Raw genomic sequence first — 26,436 nt, 5'->3', positions numbered from 1 at the left:
CGCTTGCTCGGGGTCTACAGGCCACGTCTGCATTTCAGGATGCGGACTTCTGGTCTCGCCATGTCACGAGGCCGGCGTCAGGAGCGCCGGCGTGCCCGTGCCTATTTTCACGGAAAGTGAAGATTCAAGAACTCCTCGGCGAAGCTGCTGATCCTCCGTGGGGCCTCCCACGTGGATCCCGGGGTTGAGCCCCCGCCTCAGGGACAGCTCGTCTCCGGAGGACCCGTCGCAAGGCTTGCGGTAAGCGCGCGGTTGGGTCCACGGAGAAAATCCTGGGGAAGTAGCCGCGTGCACGCACAACACACACGCGTGAGCGACACACACACGCGCCCGATACACACATGCGTGCACGCGGGACACAGGCGCGCGGACCACACACCACGCACGCATCCTCGCACACGTCCGGGCGCACAGCCGCTCGCGCACCCACCGTGACTCCCCTGGACGGTGGAGCAGCTACGCCGAATAACCGAAAAGCCAAAGAGGAACGTTTATTCCACAGACGAGGCGGGGATTTAAATGAAGCTTCCGTCCACGTGAGGACCTGGCTCACGTGGCGGCCACGGCCACGGCCACGTTTCCGTAGCGACGCTATGGCTGCTCGTGCGCCCTTGCTCTTCCTCTGGCCTGCCCGCGCCCCCGTCGGGGGAGGGAAGCCACCTCTTCCGGGACGGGAGGCGCTGTGGCTGCCGGATTAGCCTGCGATGTTTGGGTGTGCCCGGGGTGACACGTTAGTCAGGGTGTGCTCAAAGGTTATTCAAATATTTCAAAGAAAGCATATTTGAGTACGCAAAGGCCAGGGAACATTAATCAAATGTCAGCACCAACACACTTTGCAGGCTATTTGTGGTATGTGTTTGCTGAGCCGCAGGCTGGCGTCGGCTCCGTGGGACGTGGGACGGCCCCGTGCGAGGACACACACGGAGAATTATGCACGGAGGCTCCGGGGACCCCGGGAACGCAGGCCGCGGCCCGCCGGACGGGAGGCGCGCTGACCTAGGCCAAAGTAACGTCGCTGAAACGGATACAAAGGGTCGACTGACAAGGCCGGAGTCTGTTCCCACTCCTGTCCCTCTTGGGAACTCAGATTAAAAGAGGGAAATAGTTTGCATAAAGATGATTTTCCCAGAGCAGGCACTGAAATGGTAATACGCTGGCGACGGGCGTCCATCACGGTAGGGGGACGCCGTCGGGCAGGACTCGAGCACCAGGCCGCTTGGCCCTGAAGTGCGGGCTGCTCGGCGGCCCCGGACCTTCGTCGTCGCCCCCGCCCCCCCCCCGGCTGCCTTCCCGGGAAAGCCACCCCAGCGCCGCTGCTGGCTTCTCACCTAGTCACCAACTCAAGAGTCTTTTGACAGCAGCAATTAAGCAACTTAATTAATGAGTGAATAAAAATGATAATATTTACTGAACGGGAGCCTCCTGTTTTGCATTTTTATTCAAGCTCCGCACCTGAACAACAACGGAGGGAAGCAACCCCACCCGGTGTTGTCACCCAGGCTCGAGACCCTCTCGGCCCGGCTGTCTGTCTCTCCGTCTCCATCTCTCAGTCTCTCTCCCTCCTTCTCTTTCTCTGTCTCTGTCTGGGCCTCTCTGTTTCCTTCTCTCCACCTCCCACTTCCCATGGTTTCGGTCTTACAAACACCTCACGGGAGCCCGCCCGGTGTCAGATGCGTGTGCAAGGCTAATCCCTTTCTTGTTTCCAAGGGGGAATAAACTTCTATCTGTGTCGTCGTCTTTGTTCACCCCCCAAAAACCTCACTCATACATGAAGGACAATTTCATGATACTTTTCCGAGGCTGAACTTTACATCAAAGTGGGTGATTAATTACTGATAAGGGTATAATAAAACATTAATGCATTTTGTAATTAACCAGCTTAGGAATGACATCCTCCATTTCTTCCTGAGTGACACACACGCACACACACACACACGCACACACACGCACACACACGCACACACGCACACACACACAGTCAGAGAAAACTTTTTTTTTTTTAAATCTTTATTTGGCTATTAATCTCAGTAGTGCCCTCAATGCATTACATTCTTTTTAAAAGCCACATATATTTTCCTCAATGAAATATATAATCCATCTCAAGTGTAAGAAAAGCCCCATACATAATTATTTCATGGTGACAGACAGTGAGGTTTTTAGCTATTATTTTTGATGGTGCTGTCATGGATGCCAAACGCATATTGTGGTGGGAGCCAGCCAAAGTCAGGAAAACCCACCTGGAGAGCCGCCTCCTTTTTTCTCTCGGGAAAGGTTCCCCAAGTTTGACAGGCCCACCATTCTGGTTAAGCTTAATTAGTCAAGAGAGAAAAATAACTGACTTCAGAGTGTTACGTTTGGGGCTCCCGCCTTTTTTCCCCTTTTCCACTCAAAATGTGACATTCTTTGGAGAAGGGAAAGTTCCAAATGGGAACTGTGTTCCGTGCTTTCCGACCCGCTCAACGTCCCCGTGGCCCTCTTCTCAGAGTGCCATCCTTGTCCGTCTCGTGCCCACTTGCCCGGTGAGCCCGGGTGACTGCATTGGTGGAACTGATGTCATAACATCCCTTTGAGACAAACTGACTTGTTTCTGGACGAAAGTGGTTGAAACAGAAGCACAGCGCTTTTGGGTTGGCTACAAGAAGACGTCAACTCAACAGTGGAGTGTGCCAGTGACTGCGTCCCCAGCCCCTGTACCCCTGCCCCTGCGTGTCTCCCCTTGGCCGGTGCCTTGCCACGCCAGCGCTGGCCTCGGCCAGGTGACGTCCTGGTCAACGGGACCGATTTGACACAAGGTGAGTTAAAAGGTGTGCCTTTATGTTTCGGCTTCCTTTCTTGGACACCTGCCGGCACCATGGGAGGTTGGGGCTGCTAGGGACATGGAGGGGCACGTCCGGGCAGCCGAACCATCCCAGTGGATGCCATGTCCGCCAGCCAGTCCCCAATCCAGTCCGCCAGCCCCAATCGTCACGACTGCACAACCGACTCGAAGACTGGTAAGAAATAGTAAATTAGCATTGCCAACGTCCAGCCTCGAGTTTTGGGTTGGTTAATGACCCACTTGCAGTAGCTCACGGACATTGAGGCTGTTCAGTACAAAGGTGTTGAGTTGAGCGCCCACTGAATGCGCACGTCTGTGCTGGGCGTGGTCGGGTGGGCAGGGAGCGCGTAACAGGAAGTGGTTCCCCGGAGACTCACACTGATCGAGTCCTGACTACCAGGATGAGAGAGAATGCGTGGGAATACTCAAGCCTGTGCTGTTGAAGTAAGGCCGGAGACTCCTAGACCAAGGTTTTTCTCTTTAATGTGTTTCTTCCACATTTTCGATCTTAAATGTCTGTAGGCATCACTGGACTTTTAGACGGTAAGCACTGTGGCAGTCCCCACCTCGGTGTCCCCGTGGCCCAGCAGGTGGCCCTCACCTGCTCCCCAGCGTGTTTGCTGCTGCTGGAAGGAGGGTTGGAGATGAACAGACGTGAGAGGGGAGGGGTTGGCTGAGGTGGCAAATCTTCCCGGGGGAAGGAGAGAGCAGTGGCCACACGGATGCCCCCGAGACCCCACAGGGCTGTTCTCTGGCTACCAGGGTGGAAACATGGTTCAACTTACCAAACCTCCTGCATCTGTTTTTGTTTAAAAAGTTAACTCTTTTTTTAAATGTTTATTTTATTTTTGAGGGAGAGAGAAAGAGAGAGACAGAGGGCAAGAGCAGGGGAGGGGCAGAGAGAGAGGGAGACACAGAATCCGAAGCAGGCTCCGGGCTCCGAACTGTCAGCACAGAGCCCGACGCGGGGCTCGAACCCACGAACCGTGAGATCATGATCTGAGCGGAAGTCGGACGCCTAACCGACCGAGCCACCCAGGCGTCTCTAAAAAGTTAACTCTTGACAAGAAAGGTAGCGTGGGTCCCAAGCCAGGACTCCGTGGTGATGGGCATTAAAGAGACAGAGCACCAGCTGATACCTGGAGGTTAAAGGTCACCTGTCCGCAGAATCTGTGTGGGGGCCCAAGGTAGCAGCGGGGCAGAGGGCTGCTTGGGCGTGGGGGCCCCCGACTCCAACCACAGGGAGACAGATGAGCACCACGCGTGAGAGCTCTGGGTCTAAGATCAGACACCACTTAGTGCACATTTGGCTTCTGTCAGCTTGTCGGTGCTCCAAGCCCTGTTTCCTTATTTGTCAGAGGTCATTATAAGGATTAAATGTAGGAATACCGCCACTGATCTTACATCATTCCCTTGGCACAGCGAATATTCCTTGAAGAGCAATCCATGCTGTTTTTGTTATTAATATTGTGCCAGGATCCCCTTGCTTGCCTGAGAAACTCTTTTTTTAAAAAAATGTTTATTTATTTTGTGAGAGAGAGAGAGCAGGAGAGGGGCAGAGAGAGAGGGAGGGAAAGAGAGAGGAGGGGCAGAGAGAGAGGGAGGGGGAGAGAGAGGAGGGGCAGAGAGAGAGAGGGAGGGAGGGAGAGAATCCCAAGCAGGCACCACCCTCAGGTCCAAGCCCCACGCGGGGTCTGATCTCACAACCGAGAGATTATGACCTGAGCCGTTATCAAAAATAAGATGCTTAGCAAACTAAGCCACCCAGGTGCCCTCTGAGAAAGTCTTTAGTACTTGGGGCTGTTGGGGTCCCAGCCAGGATGGAAAGATGCATCTAGATGACAGGGCACATCAGGGCTTACAGAAGGCCCCGCCGAGGGATGACCGTAGCAGTGTGCGACCTTTCCGGAGCAAGACCCTGGAGGGTGTTCCCTCTCGCCACTGCCTGGATATCACTGCTGAGTAAAACAGTCCTAAGCAGGAGTGGCTTTGACGCCGTCCTCCAGAGCTTATAAGTCATTAGATTTTTCAAAATGACACCAGGGAACACCAGTAGGTGCTGATGATTCTGGAAACGCAGCCTTGAGTAATTGAGAGAGTGCTGGAATACTGTCCCTGGGCCAAACCCCAAACATCCACGAGATCTGAAGTCCTTCACCCGAAAAACCACTTCTCTGTCTGTCTCTCTTTGTGTCTGTCTCCCTGTATCTCTCTCTCTCGGGACTGAGATGAGCAGCAAGGATGAAAGTGTTCCTGAAACTGATCTGAAACCTCTGAGAGGTGGAGCAAATATAAAGCACATTCTACGAACGACGTTTTGATAACGCGCGTCCATGGAGGGTGTGCTGCCCGCACTGATGCGTCACTGCCCCTGCACGGCATACTAGTCTCTCAATTTTCGCAACAGTCTTGTCATGCATTTGTTATCCCAGTGGCTCAGTGACTCCCGACGCCACAATGTCGCTCATTATCTGGAGTGTCTCGTGCCTGGAGATCGGGCCGTCTACACCCCTAGCACTGGGTCCAAGAGGCATTAATCCAGTCACTCTGGCTCTGGCAACGGCTGGTTCGGTTCCCTCCCTCAAGTCTCACTGATCAGCTTCGGGACAACGGGCCACTGACGCGATCGGAGGGACCCACCGGGGGCAAGCCTGGCGGGCGAAGGTGACCAGGGCCTAACGTGGCAGCGAGGGTGTCGCGGTCGCCCAAAGGGATCCCATCCTTACGGAAACGCTGACATACCGCTCGCTCCTGCAGTTACGGTGCATCTGACGAGAGGCTTTCAGTCCCACACCAGCCACTCAGATACAGCGGGGCCGTTTGCAGAGGCACACGCTTTCCGCCACCCCCGTGAGGCCGGGCCCCCGAACCCTGAGCCTCGGCCGCCTCTGTCTGCAGGAAGCCTCGTTGAGCTGGTCCCGGCAGGATGCAAGATCAATTCTTCTACTACGCGCCCCTTTGATTGCACTTTGTCACCGTTGCCCCCCTCGACTACGGTATTATCCCAACATCGTCAGCAGCGTGAGGGGAACTGTGTTATCAGTGCCACGTTCTCTGTCACGTGCACTTCAGGATCTCGCCCTTTTCCTTCCAGGCGCGTGATGCCTCCTTCCTTTCAGTCGGCCCTAAACGTGACAGCTGGGCTTCTGAGCACGGTTTCATCTGTGGGGCACATGGCTCCTGCACGGCACGACCCCAGTTCTGTCATCGCGGCAGCCTGATTTCCCCAGGATCAGCCCCCTCCGGACGAGCGTGAGCTGGGATGTCACCCGCTCCACGCTGGTGTGGCCGTGGAGGCACGTGCGCCGGCCCAGGGGCTCCCCGCTAGGCTCTCGGAGGTCCTGAGTTGAGCCCCTGCCCGGCACCCTCCCCTGGTCCGTGTCTCAGGGTCCCCAGGAAACGGAAGCACTGAATACCGCTCTTCACTCCCAGCCACCTGCTAGCTAATGAGTGACATCATTTAACACTGTTTTGAAAAGAGAGATTTCAAGTTGTTTTGAAAACTGAAGGAAAAATACAAATGTTTGAGTGTTAAACATTTTGCCCAAATACTAAAATGTTAATGTCTTTTTATTATGACAAGTGTCACAGGAAAGAGAGCTTCAGCAAGCTTGTGGTTGTCAATGAAAATCCTAGCACTGGGTTTCGTAAACATGGCAGTACGAGGGCAGCTCGAAAATACAGTTTAAAGTCAAGGCATGAGAGGTGCTCGGTTGCCTGCAGATTTCCCCAAATTCACTCAACATTTTCCTTTCTTTTTTAGCCCTTTAGTGAAAATTAAAAAAGAAACCTCAAATTCTATCCATATGTACTCTATAATTGCTATTTGTTTTCTATGATTAAATATGTGATTGCAAAAAAAAATATGTGATTTCAGTAGAACATTTGGAAGATACAACCGTATGAAGAATGAAATAAAAATCGCCCCAAACCCCAAACCTTAGGAATTGTCATAGACGTATCCGTATTATCTGAAGTGTATACATTATCCTCCAAATGTCAAAAACAAAATTTGGGCAATGCTTTAATTAGAAAGCTGTATGCTGATTTTGTCTTTTAAAATTATACTTCTTTTTGAAGTAGGGGGTTTTACTCTTTTAGTTTTCTTTATTGTGCAAGCCTAGATATTCTTTTTTTTTTTAATTTAACGTTTTTTAATTTATTTTTGGGACAGACAGAGACAGAGCATGAACGGGGGAGGGGCAGAGAGAGAGGGAGACACAGAATCGGAAACAGGCTCCAGGCTCCGAGCCATCAGCCCAGAGCCTGACGCGGGGCTCGAACTCACAGACCGTGAGATCGTGACCTGGCTGAAGTCGGACGCTTAACCGACTGCGCCACCCAGGCGCCCCTAGATATTCTTTTTAAGAAAAGTAAAAATATAGACAAGAGAGATGCCTATTACTGTCTTTTCAGATACATTTTGAATGAAAATAGTATAATTATATACATAATTATATACGCACACTTATAATTTAGGAACATAATAATTTACTTTTATAATAAATAGTATTGCATAACTCTTGTGAATTATAATCTATATAATTATCTATATTAACTGCATAATGGTCCACTGTTAAATAGTTCACTTAATAGATACACTGATATCAGACATCGAGGCTTGTTACTTTTCTGTGATTTATAATGAAGCTACAAACATAACGTGCAGCCAAACATTCATGGATACTCCTGATGATTTATTTCTGACATAATATATGGAAGTAGAATTTTAGGGTCAAAGAAGGAAAACACAGTTTTGTTATGTTCAGCAGATACCCTGTCCTGTGACTCCACCATAATTTATTTAAGTATTTTCCCATCTTTCGACATTTAATACACTGCAATGAATATCCTTGTACCAAATGTTTGTACTGATTAGAGATCATTAGGGTAGTTTCCTCAGATGGGATTATAGGGCCCGGGTAGGTGAAGAACTCAAAGGTTAAAATGGAAATTGCCAGATTGCTTACCTGTAGAATCTGGGTCTGATAGAGTAGAAATAAACGATCTCAGAATTTTCCCGTTCCTTTCCATTTTAGTGAGAACAAGCAGCTGTCAAAGCGGCCTAGTACTCATGTTAATAATCGTGAAAGATGGGATGCATAGCTAGGAAAGTACCTAGTAGATAATGCATGGATGCGCTGGTCATATAAAGGTCCACGGACGGGAGAAGAGACGGGAAAAATGGGCTTCCGGTGGAAAAGGGTGAACTGATAGAAGACGTGGCTCCCCTCAGACTCTTCAGCTAGTTGTCATAGGGATCGATCTTTCTGGAACCCCAGGCTACTGGCGGCAGCGTCTTTAGAACATGCCTTCATTGACCTATGCACACGTTGACTTGTGCAATGCCAGGTCAACATTTGGGTGCAGAGCAAGTGGAAGTGAAAGGAAGGCTTCTATATGGGGAGTGTCCAAACCATTAACCATGGACTTTGTGACTCTTGTTTACTTCCATCCTTTATATCATCCAATCACAAGGCTTACTTGGATTCAGACTGTGGACGTTCATTGGAATAATCTAGGGGTTTTGCATGATAGTAATGGTATCCATTGTAAAGCTTTGGTATTTTAATAAATGATATCACAAAAGGTAATAAGCTAATAAAAAAACATGCGAATTATCCCATGATACAGAATTTTCTGGTTCTTTGGCTTTCTTCTCTTTCTGACCCCAGATGAAGCATCCTCAATACAGGTCAACCAAGTGCAGAATCAGTTCACGTGGCAGGCACTGCTCTAGGATGGGGGCTAGATTTTGGAGATACTGAGAACCAAAGGCAAGGTGCTTGACCTCAAGCAGCTCACGATCCAGGAGGGAGACAGACATGGAAACTGCTAATCACACGACCGTAGAACACGTACAGTGGAGGTGTGTATATAGGCTTTGACTACTTTTTTGACATCTGGAAAAATCATACGTAAGGGACAAACAATGCAACTCCCTTGGAGACACTTGGAATTTGCCAAAGTTAGTTCTGTGGGCTTTCTCTGAAGGTTCAGACTATACCCTGGGTCCCCAGCATCGGCCTAGAACATGACTTACAGAAGAGAGTACTTAGGGAAAATGAGAGAAATCAGGAGCCTGGCACAGAGTTTTAAACTCTGCAAAAGGAGGGACAGACCCTGTTCCTGCCTTTCGCCACTGTGTGCCTGGGTGGGGCCGGGGGTCATGCCGTAAGACAAAGGAACTCCGTCCTTTGCCCAGGTGGCTTCACTGTGGCGGTGGCATCACGCCCCGCCCTTGTCACCACGTCTCACCGTCCACAATTACTCATCATCTCTACCTAGACAGCCCTGGAGTAAGATCATCAATTGCCAATGCAATTCAGCAGATACACTTCATAAATTTTAATTACATTCCCACTGAAAATGAATGGTCAGAAAATATAAAACATCTGCCATCCAGATCATTTGCATTTTTCATACAATAAATCATCAACAACATCCAAAACCATGGCTTAAATCATGTGAGTGTGGTAGGTCACGAAGAAGGGACGCCATCCATCGTGAGATAACCGTTCGCATCCCAGCCTTTCTGCGGGGGGTGGGAAGCAGGGCAAGGAGACTGGGGGACAACCCACCAACCTGTAGACGTGGCGGAGAGCGCTCTGGCCTGGTCCTCAGAAACGTAAGCTCCCAAGTCTTACTAGAACCTGCTAATTGCTCTACGTACTACTATTTTGTCTACGGTAAACAGGAGCTTGTGTAAGTAAAACAATATGTGGCCGATGATGATTGGGAAAAGCAGGCATTTATCACTCAAGTGGCTTGGTTTTTTTTATTAATTTTTTAAACATTTATTTATTTTCGAGACAGAGAGAGACAGAGCATGAACGGGGGAGGGTCAGAGAGAGAGGGAGACACAGAATCCGAAACAGGCTCCAGGCTCTGAGCCGTCAGCCCAGAGCCCGACGCGGGGCTCGAACTCATGGACCGCGAGATCATGACCTGAGCCGAAGTCAGACGCCCAACCGACTGAGCCACCCAGGCGCCCCTCAAGTGGCTTGTTTCTCTACCCTGCAGGTAGTATAAAGAGGCAGCTTCATTTTCGGAAATCGGTTTTTATTAACATTATATTCATAAAACTCCCATTTGCCTCTAAGCATCTTCCATGTCGTAAAGCATGAGGTGCAGGCATTCCCATAGAGACGGGCCTCCTTGGCAATCCCTTGGCAGGCAGGGGCTCTACTGCTAATGAGAGGTCTCAGGGAAACAGCAAGCTCCGCTGGGGCGTCCTCATTACCCCAGCCACGGCATAAGGTGACCTGAAATGGAACCCCGGGGGAAGCATCTGAAGGGAAGGTCTGCACAGCGGCCTGATACACCACCAAAGCCTCTTCCATTCATTTGTGACTTTTCCTTTTTATGTCTCTCTTCCAAACACTTCCTCCTCTACAGAATGGGAGCAGGCGGTCATGGGAAGCCCTCGTTCTCCTCTCAGCAGAGAAGACTTTGCCGGCTCTGAGGGAAAGCCACCCCACCCGCAACATCCGTGCAAGTGTAGACGACGAGGAGAAAACGGACGTTGAGTCAGGGGTTGACCGAAAGGTTGAGTCACAGGTGCAGATGACGGGGAGCTGCTGGCTCTCTGGGATTCCTGACACTAAATCCAGCAGGAATGCTGGGTGACCAGTACGTTTTTGTTTGTTTGCTTAATTTTTATTAATGTTTATTTATTTTGAGAGAGAGACAGAGCGCGAGTGGGGGAGGGGCAGAGAGAGAGGGAGACACAGAATCCGAAGCAGGCTCCGGGCTCTGAGCTGTCAGCACAGAGCCTGACGAGGGGCTCGAACCCATAGACCATGAGACCACGACCTGAGCCGAAATCGGATGCTTAACCAACTGAGCCACCCCAGTGCCCTGACCGGTATGTTTTTAAAAGTCAAGGAGACATTGGGACGTTAATTCAATGTCTTTGCTCTGCAGTTGAGGACATGGGGCCATAGAGGTACAATGGCCCTCCCTGTCCTGCTGCAGTAACTAGGGCTCTGTCCCCAGACTCTGGGCGTCCCCGTAGCCAGTTGAGTGCACATCTGCTCGTGCTCCCCTTCTGTATTTACTGGGTCCTCTTGTAGGCTCTTCTGACTTAAACGTATGTCTTTAACACAAAGCATTCACGTGCGTGTGAACATATGAAGAGTGGGAGATATAAAGAGACTGGTATAAACTATGGCCCACTTCTCAGAAAAACAATCCCAAACCTGTCTCTGGAATACTAGATGACAGCATGATGTGACCCGTTAAGAGGACAAAGGTGGCGACATTGGTGAGCACTATTCCAGGGGCAGGGCGCCGGGCTGGCTGCATGGAAGGGTGCACACGTGCTGTGTGTGTTCCTTCTCGGCCTGCCAGCCTGACCCCCTGGCCTTGATTCGACATGAGGGTGCTACCAACACGCTCCTCTGCACTGTTGCTTTGACCACTTTGGACCAAGCACTCCAAAGCTGAACACACCCTTTAACTCCCTGCTTGTCTCCGGAAGGACTCTGTCTCCAGATTCCGGGTGGGGGTTCTTCCTCTGCGTGGTGTATCTCTGAAGCGGTCTCGGGACACCCAGGCAGGTGTACTGGCCTCGCACGGGCTCTGTGCAGGTGCACCCAGGACTGCACCTGTGGACAGGCGAGACCTGGCCCCTTCCCTCGGGGGTTGCTCGGAACCCAAAACTGACGCTGACGCGGGATGTAGCAGCTTGCTTTTGGGTTTCTCACTAAAGTGAGCTGGGATGCCCAGTGATCTCAAGCTATAATTTAATAGACGTGAAAACTTGATAAAATCATTACAGGGTGTCATTCAAAGTTAACGGCAATTTTTCTCTCTAGTATAGTCATTGTTTTGGTAGGCTTTTTTTTTTTTTTATAAAATTCTAAAGTTTACTGAAATTTTCTTTTTTTTTTTTTTTTTTTTTGTCTAGTCTATTTTGAGTGAGGATGTTCTGGCTGACTAACATTCTCTTTTCAGATTCAATTGGATATGGTTCTCCACTGTTTCTTGGCTTTAATTATAGTGGAATGTGCCCATGAATTGTCCAACGGCTGCTACGTCCTTGTGAAGGGTAGCTGCTTTTGAAAGTCGAACGCTGGATAGCCTCAGTGAAAGTGAACTAGAAGTTGCCATATTTGTCTAGATAATTAAAAATGAGATGTGGTAAAAATGGGTCTGAATTTCCGATGGGCGCTTTCTATCCTGCCTGAACGTAACTTGAAAGTATGCAATTGCTTTGGCATTAGCATATTTCTGCTTCCCAGGGGGAGAAAATATTTCTCATTGTAACCATTTCTGACAGGTCTAGAATTCTCTAGAAGCCTGAGAGTCCTATCTGCCTAACGGGCGAATATTCCACGCACCTGTAGAATTTAATATCGAAGGCGGATAAGATCTTCCTCTCTATTCAGTTTGGTGGATACTTCTGGCCGTGTACAGCTATGGATCCTTAATTCTTTCTCACAATTTTCTAAAATCAGAATTTTAAAAAAGAAAAAAGAAACTAAAAATATTCATAGGATAAGTTTTTCCCTATTTTTCATCTTCTCTCAAAACTTCACTTTTGGGAACTCCTGAAACACATTTACTTAGCTTCAATATGCACAAAAGTCCAAACTTTTGAAACACTCCATTTTGGCTCAACGGAAAACATTAGCTACTAAAAGTTTTCCTGGTCTTGCCTTCAATGAGAAAAGGCCTTGGGGGAAATTTGAAAGAAAAAAACAATGGCTTTTAAGAGAAGGAAAATGGTCCCCGCGCAGTGGGAACTGTTTCCGCACAGGGGCGGAAGCCGGAAGCTGCTAACCCCTTCCGGGAGCTCCACAGACTCGGCATCCGGTCGGAGGGTAGTTCTGAGTTTGTGCTGGACTTGTAGTTTATAAAGGCAAACAAAACCATCCGAATACAGCCGATCACAATGTCCTACACAGCCAGTGTCGTGTCTACCATCACGCCAAAAAAGAACTTATGCAGGACTGCCTGTTAGACACTCTCCCACGTTGGGAAATATTGGTCCGGGACGCCTGTCACCCGATAAGTAAGCTTATTTGAGGACCGAGAATTGCATCAGAGAAGCACAGGACCAAACACATGGATAGTTATTTTAAAACACTGTAAAAAAACCACAAAACTGTTAGGTGCTTTTCTAAGAATTGCCGACCCATGCGCTTAGTAAAATGATAAGCGAATAAAAATGAATAAATAGGGTGATATTTACTTATATTTTTAATATTAAAATAATAATGTTCACCATGTCCAATGAATAAAATATCAGTATAGGTGATCCTGATATCAGAGTCAACAGAGTCTTTCTGAAAGACATACCACAGTCGTGTCCCACACGTTCTGTGTCAGACAAAACTGTGCGAACACATAAATGGTCTTTCACTTACCCACCTCCTCATGTTGGCCTGGCTCATCAGAGCAGGAAACCATCGCCAAAGCCTTAAAGATCTTGTGGATGGGGTCATCCAGGCATGCCCCTCTTCTGTTTGAATCCTAGGATAAAGTCCTCATGCCTCCAGTTAAAATGGAACAATGCGAACAGGTTGTAAGTCATTTATACCTAAGACAATGTCCTAGCCGTGTGTCGACAATTGAAACGATCAGGCTTAGTCTTTAATTTCTTCTGACCATATAGTTCTATGCTTATTGCTTCCTGAAGTTCCCCAATGTCTTTACTGATTGCTTTTTTAAAACTATGAACTGATGACACTGGTGATCGTCCCTGCTGTCCTTTGGTCAGCCTGCTGTATCGTGTGGTTTTCCTTTTATTTTCCAAGTCTCTGTACAGCTTCAAGCCAAGCCCCTGAGGCTTTGGTCCAGTGACTCAGCCGCTTTCATGGTAAGAATCTCTCCCAGGCACTTTGCTAATACTGTTCTCCAGTCATGAACGTCAGCCAGCTTTGTAATGCAGCCTTACACAGCCTGTTCAACTTTCCCTGGTCACAATTTGTTTTCTTGAATTTTGTATGCCTTTCAGATCTTCTGCATTAGTGAGGCTTTCTTCAGCCAGGGCGCATCTGTGTATAGAGCAGAGTGGGTGGTTTTTGGAAGACTTACATATTCTGGCACTGGACTGGAGAGACACAAGCCACTGTCCCAGTTCTCACTGAATCTACATTTCCTACTGGGAGGAAGGTCCTGAAGACTTTGAGTTTTTTTTTACCAGTAAGAAAAAATGAGATTCCTTAACACTTAACTTGCCCCAATACGGTGACCTTGACGCCAAAGACTTCCAATTATTAAGTCAGCTTATTTTTTTCCTGACATTACAAGCTACGTGCTTCTTACACACTCTTTCCCTGACCAGGAAATTCATTGCATTGTCTGGCTGTTGCTTTAAACCATAATGAAGACAGTAGTCGTGTATCTACCCTCAGCCACAGTGTGGTGAGTTTCTCCTATCGTCTGAGCCCAGTCTGTCCTAGAGGAAAAGGTTTCTCATGTTCAAGAAAACACTTTGGTGCACCCCCCTGGTCTCAGCTCTAAATGCCCTTGGAACTGTTCCTAATTTGGATAAATAGTCTGGAATAGACATCTTCCGTCTCCCTAGCCTCTGCTTCTATTCACCCAACTTCCCAGTGCTTCCAAATATAGATCAGTGCAGCAAGAAAACATAAAAAAACCCAAAAGACAAAAATAAAAAATAAAAATAAAACAAACCCCTGCCACCCTTCACATGAATTAACTTTGTGTTCTATGAGTGATTAATTTTATAGTATCCAAAGAGTCTGTGAAGATCATACACAAATACATAAACACGTGAATATTCCTGGGTTTTAGGGAAAATCATAATTAGCTGAAGCACCAATTTAAAACTGTAAAATAATCCTGGCACCTCAGTGAATGATTTGCTATGTCTCTTAAAATTTTGATGAGAAGTGTGCATTATGTGCACATTGTGTGAACTTGGAGTGGTTTCTCACTTACCTTTTCTCCCTCTTGGTCACTCTGAATCACAGGTAACAAAGGCGGCTGGCCATATGTGTGGTTTGATCATCTTGCCTGGAGTTCGTGCTTGTGAACAGCAAAGTCAGTGTACTTTGGGTCTGATGAAAGAGGCTAGTCGTACACCCGCTGAGCGAATGTTAATTTTGACTAGGAACCCTGCCATTTCGTGAATTCATAAGAAATAAAGAGATGCACAGTTAGCCTGAAGATGTATCTGTTTTCTTAAAACAAAACAGAACAGAACAGAAAGCCATTGATAAAATGCCCCTAGAAGGCTACTTCTTGCCCACTTTATGTTCTTCCAATGTTCTTCCATAGTTTTATGTTAGGGTAGAGTGAATTGGGTATTTACTACAAGGTCAGAGACTTTCTGAGTATCTTTCACACAGTAATTCATTACTGGTTATTGATACAGTTGATGCTATGGAAGTCAAGAGCTGATGGAAAGATGGCTCCTGTAGGTTCCTGCTCCCCGAATCTCACTGTGTACCCGCAGTGGGTCTTCCCTCGACTTCCCTTCTACCTTCTCTGGCTGCTCCCTCCTGTGCTTCTCATTCGGGCTTATCGAAAGCATTTCTACCAAGATTTTTTTCTTAGAATTTTGATTTGATGGAGTCCTATGCTTTTTATCATTTTCCTTGCAATACTCTTTTTCTTAGACAATTTGCATTTTATATTCTTTCAGTTTTGGTGTCATCCATGACCCTGTTCTCTCTCTTAGCATATTTATGTTCTCCTGGGTTAGGTACTTTCAGGTTTCAGGACACGAAGTCCACCTCAGGCTGTCTCAGATAGTAGGGGTCTTCTGTAAGTACATCAAAGGAAAGAGTGGCCATATAGTATATTGTCCTTATCAGGGCTCTACTTAGAGCAAAAGGGGGCACTATTTTTTTTTAATTTTTTAAATGTTTTTATTTATTTTTGAGACAGAGAGAGACAGAGCATGAGCAGGGGAGGGGCAGAGAGAGAGGGAGACACAGAATCTGAAGCAGGCTCCAGGCTCTGAGCTGTCAGCACAGAGCCCGATGCAGGGCTCGAACTCATGGACCGTGAGATCATAACCTGAGCCAAAGTTGGATGCTCAACCGACTGAGCCACCCAGGAGCCCCAAAAGGAGGCACTATTAACTACGTCATGCCACATGTGTAACTGGAACTATCCTGGCCAGACTGAGATTGGTCTTTCTTTCCTCTCTCTTCTTTTTCCCTCTCCCTTCCTTCTCCTCCTCCTGCAACACCTGCTTCTTGCCCTCCTAATTCCTGCTCATAGGGGAAATATATCATTTTTCTCTGTGTGTCTCTGTGTGTCTCTCTTTTCTATCTATCTGTCTATCTACCTACCTATCATCTATTTCGCTCCCAAATATTGGATCACCAGTCAATAAGTCTCTGTATAAATTTTTGACACTAGAACAATCTGGTGCTGGGTTCCCTTGCTAAACTCTTAGATAAGTCCACAATGGAAAAAAATAAACTTTTAGGGATTAGTTAGGATATGGATTAAACTATGGAGACAGAAACACAAAATAATAGTGGTCTAAACAACGCATTCCCCTCTGACATAAGGATCTAAGCCAGCATGGTGGTTCTGCTTGGCCAAGTTGTAAGGTGCACAAGTTCCTTCTGTTTTACTGCTTCACTCCCAGGGATTTTGTCCTCTCCACAGGATCTGAGGTGACTCATTCTCATATCCACTTTCCTGCCGGTGGGAAGGAGAAACGGTAGATGTGAGCATGCTCCATTCCCCAATGTGTCCTCTACCATTCATGGCCCTTCAGCTCGTATCACTTGACTTCCATTCATATCCTATAGGCCAGAATGTAATCATCTGCCTTCTACTGGCCACGAGGAAGCCTGGGAATTGCAGTTTCTCCTCTGAGGAGCCAAAAATGTGTTAATTCTATTAATAGAGAGAAGAGGAGCAAATAGGTACTTGGGCCAATCCGTGGTTTCTGCCACATTTAGCAATATGATGCTGGAGGATGTATTCACATTGAAACAGAAAATTCTTGCTGTTGTTGCCTCTTGGTAACTCTGCTTTGTATTTTATGGCCTTCAATTCACCATATTGTGATACTCACCGTGTAGCATCTGAAAGAGCATTGTTACTTTAACTCAGCAGTTATCATTAAGAATGATACAAACTTCTCTTTAATTGTGATAGTATTATTTTCATAAATTACATGAAAAGCTTACTGGGTATATCATTCATTTCCTTACCATGACATCATTTCATTTAACTTAACAAAATCTCAAATTGTTTTCAAGAGTCTAAGACTTCTGGAAGCTCTTTTCATTTTGTACATCCTGCAATATAATTTATGGCAGAAATCCACCTTTTTCAAAGTCTAAAAATCTATTAGTCTGAATTTATCTTTTTTCTAACCTTTCTAAACACTCCATCATATCAAGGAGATGATGATGCTCATTATGGCCATTAAGATTCTGATACAATTAAGTTGTATTCCACTTAAGTGATGGGGTGTGGTTCCTTCTCGGAATGGGACAATTTTCTATAGTCTCACAACTTCCACATCCTCATCAATTTACAAGGCTGTTTTAGGAAATACCTTCTTGACCCTGAATGAAGTACAGCTCCCAACTTTGAGCAAATCATTGCATTAATGGTCTTCGGATTCGAGCATCCATTTAGAAAAAAATCCCTCGCCATTGTCCCCAGGAGAGTCTATAAAAATGCTTCCGTGCTTTGTTTGTGGTCACTTAGATAATAGGAGAGCTCCCCCTGCTGCTTGACATTGGGGAATTATGGAGGAGGGGCTAATCTGAGGCCCTTTGCTCTTGATAACTTCACTAACGTTCAAGCACAAACCTAGATGGAAATCACAAGAAGCCTGTTTGACACTGGCTTTTGAAATACTTAAAAACATCAGCATTTGTCAGGTAGAAAGATTTTCATTTCAAAGTTCTAACAGGTTATTATTATTCCAAGCAATGGAGAGTTAAAAAAGGTTGAACAACTATAATAATGGTGGTGTGTGAACGTGGGGAGTGATTAGGTTTTATTGTTTGTTTGCATAAAACTGTATCACTTAGCTTTGTTTGGGGTATGTTTCAGAGATGTAGGCTAATTAGACCATGCAAATCACTTTGTTTTCTGAAAATTAATTAAGCTTTCATGGCCTTACCAGGTTACAGGGCCAGGCTCCCATCCCACACAGTTCCTCTGGAGTTACGTAGGAGGTGAGCCTGTCTCAGGCTGAACTCTCAGATGATTCCATCACCGAAAGAATGGAGTTTAGTAAATGTGGCGTTTGAAAGCTTGTTCAAGTTGTAAAATGTTGGATTCTATTTTTATTAAATCACTTAAACTTTCAACATAGTGAAAAAGATTTATTTAACATACATTTCACAAGCCATTTTGAATGCATATTTGGGGGGAGGGGAATATAGCAGAGGACGTTTTTAAAACTGAAGTATTGTCCTGAAGGGAGAAGACAAATGAGTTAACCATTGAAGTCCTGTTGTTTCGTCAGACTGTCCATAAAGACATTTAAGATTTTATATTTGTAGTGTTATGAGGAAATCATATCCATCTCCTTCAGAAATATAGATGTAAATAGTCTTTATTATTGGGAAATATTGCATATAATCTAGATAAAGCGGTAGAGGCTGCCCAGAAATGTTTTACTGTAAGAATCCCCGAGTAGCGAAACTAAACCAAGCATATGGAGAAGCATGTAATGTGGTAGGATTGATAAAAAATGCCAGATCTATGGGAAGAAGGGCTGTTTTTAGTAATCTCCGTATTGTATCGGAATGCTTTCTTTAATAACAGCTTTATTGAGGTAGGAGTCACAGCGCGTAAAATTCTCCAATTTAAAATATACAGTTCAAAGTGTTTCCTGTATTTGCAGAATTGTGTAATGATCACCAGAATCTAGTTTTAGATAATTTCATCGTCTCCAGAAGAAACTGTATCTATTAGGGATCAGTCCCTAGTCCCCTCTCATCACCCCAACGCCCCACCCCAGCCCCAGCTAGTTACTGACCTATTTCTATTTCTATGGATACACCTATTGTGAACACTACATAAATGGAATAATATAATATTTGATCTTCTGCAACTGGCTTCTTTTCATGACAAAACATTTGAAGTTTACCTTTGCAGTACATACACCTACTTTATTCCTTTTATTTTTTTCTATTGCCAAATAGTATTCCATTGTATGGGCATACCGCATTTTGTGTTATGCGTTTATCAGTTGATGGATATTTGGGTTGTGTCCACTTTTTGGCTATTAAGAATAATAACTGTTATGAACGTTCATTTATGAGTCTTTGCATGGACATATGCTCTCATTTTTCCTTCGGCAGTTACTAGGAGTGGAATTGCGGCACATCTGATATCTCTATATTTTACATTTTGAGGTCCTGCCAAACTGTTTTCTAGTGTGACCCTACCAGTTTACATTCTCACCAGCAAGCTGCGTTCCGATCTCTCCACATCTTTGCCAGCTTTTGTTACTGGCCGTCTTTTTGATTACAGCCATTCTGATGATGTCTAGTGGTATCTTACTGGGTTTGGTTTGCAGTTCCCTAATGAGAAATGACATTGAACATTTTTCCGTGTGCGTTTTCACCATTTGTATACCTTCTTCGGAGACATGTCTGTCCAAATTCTTTGCCCATTTTATCGTTGGGTTATTCTTTTAAAAAAATAATAATTGAAGTATAGTTGACATACAATATTATACTTTCAGGTCTACCATATAGTGATTCAATATTTATATATATATATATATTACTAAATGCTCATCGTGATAAGCATAGTTAACATCTGTCACCGTGGGTGGCTTATTCTTATTACGTTTTCAGAGTTCTTTAAAAACATATTCTGAATACAATGAAATCAAAAACAGGAAATCAAAAGAGAAAATTAAAAAAAAATATCCCAATCCTAGTCTTTGAAAAGATAAGTGAAATTGATAAAGCCTCTACTAATGAAGAAAAAGAGGACAGAAATTACCAATATCAGAAATGAGGGAGAAGACATCACTTCAGATCCCATGACACTAAGAATATAATAAAGTGGGGAGCCTGAGTGGCTCAGTTGGTTAAGCGTCTGAATCTTAATTTCTCACAGTTTGTGAGATCAAGTCCCATCAGCATGAAGCCTGCTTAGGATTCTCTCTCTCCCTCTCTCTCTCTGCCCCTCCCCTTCTCGCTCCTGCTCTCTCTTGCCGGTGCACTATCAAAATAAATAAACAAACATTAAAAAAATCCTTATAAAAATAAATAAAAAGATAATAAAGGAATACTGTGATCAACTGTATGTCCACAAACTTGGTAACCTAGGTGAAATAGACCAATTCCTTGTATAACAAATTCTGCCAAAACTCAAATAAGGAAAAATGGACCATCTGAATAGGCCTGTATATAGTAAACACATTGAACCCGTAATTAATAACCTTCCCAAAGAAAAAGCACCAGGCCCAGATGCGTTCACTGGTAATTTCTACCAAACATTTAAGGAAGAAATTATATGAATTCTCTACAGTCTCTTTCAGAAGAAAGAAACAGAGGGAATAGTTCTATGAAGTGAACACTACCCCAACATCAAAGTCAGACAAATACATCGCAAGAAAACAACAGACACATATGTCTTACGAACATAGATGCAAAAACCCTCCATACCCCAGATGTTAGCAAATCAAATGCAATAATGTATAAAAAGAAGTATACACCGTGACCAAATGGGGTTTATCCCAGGTATTCAAGACTGGCTCAACATTAAAAAGCTGATTAATGTTATCAATCATATCAACAGACTAAATAAGAAAAATCACATGATTATACAATAGACGTAGAAAAAACATCTGACAAAAATCCAACACCCATTCATGATGAAGAACCCCGCAACTAAAAATAAGGATACTTCCTCAACTTGCAAAGAACACTTACAAAATTCTGCAGTTGAATTCATATTTAATGGTAATTAACTAGAAGTTTTTCTACCAAGATCAGGAACAAGGCAAGGATGTTCCCTCTTACCACTCCATTTCAACATCGTATTGGAATTGTTAGCTATACAATATGGCAAGAGAAGGAAGTAAAAAGATAGAAAAATTGGGAAGAAAGAAAGAAATAAAACTATTTTTGTTCAAAGATGACATAATCATCTATCTAGTAAATCTGAAGGAATCAAAAAGAAAACTCCTGGAACTAACGAGCAATTATAACATGGTTGCAAGATACAAGGTTAATGTAACAGTGAATTGCTTTTCAACATTGCCAGGAATGAACAAGTGAAGTTTGAAATTTAAAACACAATACCATTCACATTAGCAACCCCCAAACGATGCACTTAGATGTAAAACTAACAAAATATGTAAAAAAAAATTTACATGAGGAAAACTGCAAAACTTGGAACAAATAAGAAGAATTAAATAAATGGGAAGATATTCTATGTTTATGGATAAGAAGAATCAATATTGTTAAGATGTCAGTTCTTCTCAAGATGGTCTATAGATTCAATGCAATCCCAATCCAAAATTCCAGCAAGTTACTTCGTGGATCTTGACAAACTGCCTCTTAAGTTTATATGGAGAGACAGAAGACACAGGACAACCAACTCATTAGTCAAGGAGAAAAAAGTTGGAAGACTGACACTACGTGGCTTCAAGGTTTAGTATAAAACTGTAGTAATCACGGCAGCATAGTATCGGTGAAGAATAGATAATCAATAGACCAGAATTGTGAGCCCAGAGGCATGTCAACTGACCTTGACAAAGAAACATACGTAACACGAATGAAGACAGGATAGTCTTTTCAACAAATGGAGCTGGAATTGGGCATCAACATGACAAAAAAAAAAAAAAAAGAAAGAAAAGAATCTAGACAAGACATTATACCCATTAAAAAAAATTAGCTCAAAACGGACCATAGACTCAAACGTAAGATGGAAAACTATAAAACTCCAGGAGGGATCACGTAGGAGAAAACCTACATAACCATGGCTATGGCGGCTATGGCGATGACTTTTTGGCCACAACACCGAAGGCGTGATCCATGAAAGAATGAAAAACTTAGAAAAAAGATTTGTCTGATAAATGACAGTTATTCAAGATAGGAGAGAACTCTTAAAATTCAACAATGTGAAAACGAACAGCCCGATTTAAAAATCGAGAAAAAATCTGAACTGTCACCTCACCAAAGAAGATATACAGATGGCAAATAAGCATATTAAAGATGTTCTACATCATATGATCTCGGGAGACTGGGCCCAAATCCAAACACTGATGCTACCAAATATCAGGAAGGATAGGGAGCACGTGAAAGTCTCATTTACTGCTGGTAAGAATACAGAAATGCTACAGCTACTTTGGAAGACAACTTGGAAATTTCTTACTAAATGAAACATACTTTTGCCATACGACCCAGAAATCATGTTCTCTGGTATTTACCCAAAGGATGTGAAAATTTATGTCCACACAAAAATCTCCACGTAGATATTTATAGCTGCTTTATTCACAATTGCTAAAACTTGGAAACAACCAAGCTGTCCTTCAGGAGGTGATGGATAAATAAACCGTGGTCCATCCAGACAATGGAATGTTCTTCAGTGCTAAAAAGAAATGAGCCACCAAGCCATGAAAAGGCATGAAGGAACCTTAAATGCACAGCACTAAGTGAAAGGATAGAACGTGAAGAGGCCACATAATATATAATTCCAACTATGACAGTCCGGAAAAGAAAAACTATGGAGACAGTAAAAGGATCAGTGGTTGCCAGGGGTCCGCGGCGAGTGAGGGATGAACAGGGGGGACACAGAGGATTTTTAGGGCAGTGAGACTACTCTGCACGATACTGTAATTGCAAACACAGGTCATTACACTTCAGTCCAAATCCATAGAATGTACACCACCAAGAGTGAACCCTAATGTAAACCAACTATGGACTTTGGGTGATAATGACATGTCAAAATAGAGTCATTGACTGTAACAAATAGCCCACTCTTCTGGGCGATGCTGACAGTGGGAGAGGACAGGTGTGTGGGGTCAGGGAGTCTAAAGGAAATCTCAGTACCTTTCCCTTACTTTTGTTGTGAACCAAAAGGTGCTCTAAAAACTAAAGCCTACTAAAAGGAATTAAAATCGAAATATGGTAGTTGAAAACGAAATAGTGGTTTTGTAGGTGAAGTCCTTCAACTGAATGCATGCCAGCCATGAAGATTATGTCAGTCTCCCTCCTGGAGGTTGAGCCCCCGCCTGACGGCCCATAACCCTGGGCAGAGAGAATTTGCACCAAGAATGAAGGTGACAAGTGTGATTTTGTAGCAATAAACCTCTTCTTTCGCCCCACATTCTCCCTCCACGTCCTTTCTCATATCAACTTAGACATATTTTTTTCTGTTGCCTCTCCTACTTAACCATTTCCCTAGATTCAGCCCACTGGAAATCATTCCTATCAAAATTAATGACAACATATTTTAGCCATGTCAATGAACACACATTTTTGTGAGTTTTTTTTTTTTTCTTTTTGTCTGAGGATGTTGAATTCAGCCCATATTAGCTATTTAATGGTGGACGAAACTATCAGAAACTAATTTGCATGAATAAGGGCCCTGTGACGGAGTAGGGGTTGTTGACAAAAATTTATGTTGATTGCCAACACGGAAACCACAATACCTGCATTTATTTCTGTTCCTGTCATGACTGACAGTAATATTAGAGACATCCTGCCCAATCTTTCCAGGCTTCAGCTTCTACAGCGGGTAGAAGCCTCTAGCGGCCAATAGGAATATCGAAGATGCCCATGACATTGCGAGCTTACATACCTGGGATTCCATGCTCGTGCTGTCCCGAGACGGTGGACAGAGGATGAGTAGCGAGGCCAAAGTAGTCACGCCATCAGGTGAGTCCAGGACTTTCTGAGTCCAAAACTTCCCTGCGTTACCGCACAGAAGTTCGGGTAGCGTGCTCGTGGAGCTGCCCAAATTCCCGTGGGTGGCCATCCCAAGGAATGTGGCATCTTTGCTCTTGCCTGAGAGAGGGCAGTACAGGAGGGCCAGCCCCAAGGAGAGAGGTGGGGGCTGCTTGCTGTGCACATGGCCGACAAAGGCCTCCAGCCCTCCCCTTGGGTGGTTGGGGCGCTGTGGTCCCTGCACACCCTTAGAGGTCCCTGTCCAGGCAGAGACCAAAGAGGGCAGCACCCCCTCAGCCTCGCGAGGCAGGACCCCTGCCAGCGAGGCCTTGCACAGCAGACCTCGGGTGGGTGGGTGATTGATGAATCACTTTGGTAAAGTCGGAGTTATTAATCTCTCTCCATCTCTTTTTTCTGCTTTCATTTTGTGTCACCGTTGGCTTTTTCACTGCTATGTTGATTCACATTTCATCATGAAGCTCATACTCTTTTAGGGCAAGAGACGAATACGCAGACAATAACGCGAGGCACTTGCGGTTAGCGATGGTCGTGGTGTGGGAGCCTGGCATGCCTCCCCACGACCTGCTCCTGCTGTTCCGAACACTTACTCCCGAGGGTGGAGTCAGTCAGGTGGACGAGGTCCTGTCTTTTTGCAAGACGTTTCCTCACTGTTGTAGGAGGTGTGCCTTTCTTTGTCTCCACCTTTCCCTTTTTGTCAGTTTTGTGACTGTGTGTGTGTGTGTGTGTGTGTGTGTGATGCAATCTGCTGGAGATGTGTCAAAATTCCTGGTTTGCCAGTAAGAGAGTATTTGTGAAACCCCAACCTGGGCCACAGGTAAAGGACATTTTAATTGCTGGTTGTTTCCTTATTGCGGTTGTGGTTTGGGAGACAATCTCAGCGAGTAAGAATTTAGTGAGGTCACCTTTTGCATTGGCTTTTTCTTGTCCAGGTACAAATATATTTGGAATGGCTCTGTATAAACCATTGGCTGAAATAAGACACCAGAACTATTGGTTGAAATAAATTCAACATTATATGTTCCTTAAGTTGTTTAAGGAAATTTTCCCTGGAATCAACATCAAATATGATATATGTGAAATCAAAGGGATTTCTTTCTATAGTGTGTGAATAGATTATAAATTCTTTGAAGAAAGGGACTATGTCTGACTCATGACTCTGTCCCTAATTTCTAGGATAATGTATGTTTAATGGTATTTGCTTAGTGATTTCTGAATGACTGGGTTATTGTAGCTGCAAAACTGCTCTTAAGCACTAATTCTGCTGTATGCATTATTCTCGTTGTTAATCAATGATAGTAAGGATACAAACTGGAAAAACATCAATTTAAATTTAATCATTAAAAATACACAAATTGGGGCGCCTGGGTGGCGCAGTCGGTTAAGCGTCCGACTTCAGCCAGGTCACTATCTTGCGGTCCGGGAGTTTGAGCCCCGCGTCGGGCTCTGGGCTGATGGCTCAGAGCCTGGAGCCTGTTTCCGATTCTGTGTCTCCCTCTCTCTCTGCCCCTCCCCCATTCATGCTCTGTCTCTCTCTGTCCCCAAAAAATAAATAAACGTTGAAAAAAAAATTTAAAAAAATAAAAATACACAAATTTATCTAAAATTAAATTGACCAATTTGAGTTGAAATGTCTTTGGATCTTTTTTTTAAAAAAATGGTATTTATCCTGACGATAAGTGGATCTCAGTGTAGTCTAGCATATCAGACTTACCTTCCCCACTTACGTGGCTCCATTCTTTGCCATGTGGCTTGTTGTTATCTATCTATCTATCCATCTATCTATTTGCTTATCTATTTATCTCTCTATCTGCCTACCTATCATCTATCTATCATCTATCTATCTATGTATCTATCATCTGTCATCTATCAATCTATCTATCTATCTAATCAATCTATGATTTCAACATTATTTTAGTAGGAGAATTCTCCAGAATATTACCTCGGAAAATTTGCGAATCATGAAGTTTTAAAATGAGCATTCTGTAATTTCATTTTAAGCAAAAAAAAATATATATATATATATGATGAGTCATGTATTTCACATAACAATAGACTGGAACTTCTAAACCAGATATTAAAATACTTACTAACATGCGTCTGTGTCTGCCTATAGATCATGCTTTCATTAGACACTACTCCTAAGTTCCTGCTCAGTTATTTTTGTTTTTTATTAGGCCTAATATGAGTCTAAAAGTATTCATATAGCTATCACTGAGAAAAATGTACCAGAAGAGAGGGGTGGAAAAAAAAAGTAAACAAAAACAAACGAACAAAAAAGAGAGAGGGAAGTGTTCATTATTTTGGGATTCTGAGTGGCTGAGTAGTAGGAGTTAGCAGGGGGAGCAGTAGAGGTAGAATGAAAAACAAGTTTTTCATGAACACCTTACAATGACTTCTTTTTTTACTTCCTTTTTAATTGATGTCAAATAAATAAGTATATTATTTATGGCGAATCATGGAGACAGGGTCAAGAATATGTTCTATTACTTTTTAAAAGTTATTTTAAGCCCAAATGTCATTTTATAGACTGACATTTACTGGAATATTGTTCTGGAACATTAGACCTCAAATAAGTTTGATGGTTTGAAATGCACATTAATAATAAACTTGTCTAAGTTTGTTCAAGTCAGCATTTCTCACGCTTGTTTGACTAAGCCTATATTTTTCTCACCACACCCTAAATACCCTTTGGATCCGGTGTTCCAGGAGCACGCTTTGTGGACTGCAGGCATGCAGGTGTGTGCCTGACACGGGCTCTATTCCTTGATAATGCACGTTTTC

The sequence above is a fragment of the Lynx rufus genome, unplaced genomic scaffold (genome assembly GCF_022079265.1).
Source record: "Lynx rufus isolate CCGP_SWC_20201006 ecotype Redwood Valley unplaced genomic scaffold, mLynRuf1.p SCAF_20, whole genome shotgun sequence".
NCBI lineage: Eukaryota > Metazoa > Chordata > Mammalia > Carnivora > Felidae > Lynx > Lynx rufus.
This window is presented reverse-complemented; position numbering follows the sequence as displayed.